A 4789-nucleotide genomic window follows, 5' to 3' on the forward strand; every position below is an offset into this window, starting at 1 on the left:
TGATGAAGTTGTGTGATGGTGACTGTACTATTAAAATGAAATAGGCAACGATGTCTCATTCTCAAGCATTTTCCTACTATTGCGACCAAATGACAAGATGCAATGGCCTGTTTTTATATTAAGGATCCCATACAATATATATATATATATATATATATATATATATATATATATATATATATATATATATATATATATATATATATATATATATATATATATATATATGAGAAAGAAATAATCTTCGAATGTTCCCTACATCATTCAAAGAGTGTGGGGTGGGATCGGGGGTGAAGGTGCATTCTAATATTTCGGGCCACCTTTTTTTGTCTGCGCCTCCTGTGGTTTAATCAAGGTGATTCTCACACAAGCCAAACATTATACCATCCCCCTGTAAACTCCACATGGATATCTCATGCCTCGGTATTGACATGGGCGTCGTTTGGCGGATGGGGGTGGAGGGCTGGAGGGGTGGTGGGGGGGGGGGTTAGGCCCGCTGCAGAGCTGCTGTGATGTGGCGTGATCAATCTGGAAAATGTATTTTACAGCATGTAAGCCAGTCGATAGGAACGCCGAATGTGATGCAGTGTGTGAGAATGGAGGGGCGGAAGACGAGGGAACAGGCGAGGAAGAAGAAGAAGAGGAGGAGGGAGGGAGAGGAGGATATACTTTTGGGGCCAGCGCAGAGGCAGATGAGAGGGGGGGGGGCGGTGAACTGCAGAGAGAGAGAGAGAGGGGGAGAGAGAGTGTGTGCTTGTGTGTGTGTGTGTGTGTGTGTGCGTGTGTGTGTGTGTGTGTGTGCGTGCGTGCGTGCGTGCACGGGGTGAGGCAGATGAGGGATGTGGCCTTGGGTTTGCCACTTTAGAATATAACGCATACATCGATAAAGTCGCAAACGAGCTGCGTGCGTCGCGGGGAGATTCCGTCCTTCGCTGCGTAAGCCTGCGTGGCTGCAGTGCACACGGGTCCTTTTGTCTCCGGGACGCGGCCGAATGCCGCAAACCTTACACGCGCGTATAAAAGGTGATCATTTTGCAAGGGGAAATGGGTTTTGCCTCGCCAATTAAAAAAAAAAAAAAAAAAAAAAAAGAGTACCCCGCTCCCTCTCTTCGTCAGACGGATGTGTGTCCTGCAAGCCTTCATCCCCATCTACTGACTGCCGGTGATAACAGTCAGCGGATAACCATTTTTATTTATACCTCCAGATGTATAGATTTCTCTCTCCCTGTCGTGCCGAAGGGGTTCGGGTTCGTGGTAGTTGTGGTTCTCGCAGACCTCCCCTGTCCCCGGGTGCTCGATCGTGTCCTGGGATGCCTTGTCGCCGCCCGGCGGTGTGTTCTGTTCGACCCGCGGGGTTCGGTGTCTGAGCACCCCGCATCGACCTCCTCCTCAGCCTCTGAGGTTAAAACATCCCAATAATGGGCCAATGATCTATAGATGCTTCCATGGGATTGCTCGTCAACCCGCGTAATTATATTTTCCGATATATCGTCGGACGTCTCAATATATCGCGATATATCAGCCGGTAGAGCTGAAAGCAATTCGTTAAAAGTTGTTGAATTTGTAGTTTGCACCGAAAAGTCTTCAAACAAGACAACACTGAACAACACTTAAACTGTTTCAATTCGGCACCTTAAAAGGCCATTTGGTTTGGGATTATTCAAATTGTGGTCGAGCATATTGTGACAATCCCAAAGCCTATGTGCTATTTGAGAATGGATATTTATTTCTGTGTAACTTAAAAAAAAACTACAATAATGCAAACAAGAAATATTTGCCCAAATAACGGTCGCGTTTATAAAATGCGTATAGAACAAGCAGCAACGAGTTTAGGACTCCAGCCGGTGCAACGCAAAAGCTGCCAAATTTTGATTGAAATGCTTGAAAATTGCATTTCAGGCCAAACCCCTGTTTATAAAGCGGTGTCTTGTGCGTTTATTTAATAAGTGATTTTATTGTTTATTTGTTCGATCTTTATTTATCCATGGGAAATGAATTGGTTGTCTACTACTGAACAGTGTTATGGCTGACTTTTTGAATATTTGTATATACTAGTATAATATATATATTAGTGAAAAAAAAAAAAAATATATATATATATATATATATCAAGATTCAAGATTCAAGATTTTTTATTTGTCACATACATATACATACTTTCATACATATATGCAGTGAAATGTAATATATATATATATATATATATATATATATATATATATATATATATATATATATATATATATATATATATATAATAACGTAATAACTTAAGAACAATTAATGAAAGACGTTATTGGGACAAGAATTGGCTTCTTTTCTGAAAGTATACCTTAATATAGGGCTCTGTCAGACTACATTATAGTGAGGGAGATGGATATATGGCACACCACAGCCCCCCACCCCTCATTTGTGCCTTGGTAATTTCGGAAACCGGGTTACAAAAGTGTGTATTCCGAAATGAGTTAAATAACCATTTACCTTTTTTTTTTTGGTCTTGTTCCATTCATCAAACTCGCAAGTATAAAGGACCCCACTAACACGAGGGGGCTTATTTGTTTGCTTACACAAGCAGCTGGGTGCGATTTCACGTTTGAGATATCTGTCTGAAAGCGGAACATTTATTATCCTCCCGAGGTGTCAGCGGAGCCGCTTCCACAAACCTCCCGCAAACCAGCCGCGCATAAGCGGCTCCGCAGGAGCGTCATTCTGCGCAGTTTAGCGCCACCGCCGCTCTCCAAAGCGAGGCTTAGTTCGGTGACCCAACGGAGGGGGAGCGTGTCTTATTTTTCACATCATCATTATAATACGTTGCATTATTATCTCTATATCTATTCGGCGCGCTTTAACCCTTGCAATAAAAGCAGCGCAGTGGGAAGAAGAGCAGGGTGGCAAATGAACACCGGTGCTAATGCATCTGAGCTGAAAATGCAACGTTTCCCTGTGTCGTATCGTATATTATGGTGCGTTCCAGGGGCTGGATGCTGATTTATATATATATATATATATATATATATATATATATATATATATATATATATATATATATATATATATATATATATATATATATATACATATTTCTTTTTATTTATATATATTTATATATTTATATATTAAAGTATATATATAGTTGCAAACCATCTCCGTGATGAACGTGCACCTCTGCAAAGACCTCAGGCAACAACCTCTAAGCCGTGGATCAAATCCAGCCCTACGGGGGGACCAAATAGATCCCCCCAGTTTGTGAATGTAACAGAAAGGGGGGGAGGTGGGGGGTGGGTGGCACAGGGAGAGAGAGAGAGAGCGAGAGAGGCAGAGGGGAGAGAGGGGGAGAGTCCTGCTAGATCTCGCTGTGTAAGCGATCCCTTTGTGTTGATTTAGGAAGACGTCTGCTGTATATAACGTTCAGGGCTGATAATATCATCGCCCGGTCGGATAAATAAAGCACTGCGGCCAAACCATCGGGGTCAGCTATCGATCCGCTTCTTCTCTCTCTCCCCCCCCGAGAGAGAGAGAGAGAGAGGGAGGGAGGGAGATGGGAGAGAGAGCGAGAGAGAGAGAGAGGGGGGGGGGGGGGTGGTGGAAGGGGGGTGGGGGTAGGGGGTGGGGGTGAGAAAGAGAGGGTCCCACTCATTAGCATTCCATAGCCATGGACTAAACGCTGACAACTAACAGAGATATCCAGCTCCACACACCGTGCGTTTCTCCCCCTTTGTCTCCCTCTCTCCCCCCCCCCTCCCCTCCCTGCTGCAGCCGCGCAGGCCCATTTTATTTCCTCCACGGACACATTTTGGTGCCTTTGGCTTTTTTTTTTCTTCCCCTGCTCCATGTGCACGAATGGGACTCCGGGTCCGTGCACATGGAGCAGATCCTTCCAGGAAAAAAAGCAACTTAAAAAAATAAATAAGGGGGGGTGTTGTAAAAGCTGCGCAGAAGTGACAGCGCTGAGCGCGCCGGAGACTATACTTTTTGGAGAATTAAAACGTGTGTGAGTGGTTTTGGAGACGGGTTTTTCCCCACTGTGAGGAACAGGATCTGGGTTATAACTTGTCAAAGGATCAACGACAGGGGATGTTGTTTTTTTGCTATTATTTATTTATTTATTTATTTATTTATTTATTTATTCATTTACTATTATTATTATTATTATTATTATTATTATTATTATTATTATTATTATTATTATTATTATTATTATAATACATGTAAAATATATATATTTGGAAGGTATCTTCTTATTGTCCATTTTTAGACAATCCAGTCATCCAGATATGCAAAGTACTTTTGCGGATTTCATAATATTAAGATAATTTGATGATGTGATTTAAAATCGTCTGGGTTATTTTTTCAATATATTTTATTTTTTTAATAGAAAATCAAGACTATATATATAGCCATTAAACGCATGTATGTATATACATATAAATATATATATATATACACACACACACACACACTCATATATATATTATATATATATATAGGATTGCAATTATTATAATGTTAATTTGGGGAAGGAACATACATGCGTTTAATGGCTATATATATATAGTCCTGATTTTTCTATTCAAAAAATTAAATATATTGAAAAAATAATCTAGACGATATAATAACTAAATCATATAAGAACAATCAATGAAGGACGTTATTGGGACAAGAAAGGGCTTCTTTTCTGAAAGTATATCTTAATAAGTATTCAGGTCCTGCCCAACACAATGACAGCTGTTCATCTGATAGAAACTTCTCTCCAAAGTCCTCTCCCCACCCCGCCACCCACCCACCCACC

At 41.1% G+C, this 4789-nt stretch overlaps 1 protein-coding gene across 1 annotated transcript in view; it reads left to right on the forward strand.

The window, feature by feature from the left end:
* Positions 1 to 40, forward strand: part of nr2f1a (nuclear receptor subfamily 2, group F, member 1a) — an 8888-nt gene extending 8848 nt beyond the window's left edge. The window contains exon 3 of the mRNA XM_080004058.1: positions 1 to 40. This exon is cut by the window's left edge and continues 1425 nt beyond it. The gene's annotated coding sequence lies outside the window, so the exon portion shown is untranslated.
* The last annotated feature ends 4749 nt before the right edge of the window (positions 41 to 4789 follow it).

The sequence above is a fragment of the Zeus faber genome (genome assembly GCF_960531495.2).
Source record: "Zeus faber genome assembly, chromosome: 7".
In the NCBI taxonomy this organism is placed as follows: domain Eukaryota; kingdom Metazoa; phylum Chordata; class Actinopteri; order Zeiformes; family Zeidae; genus Zeus; species Zeus faber.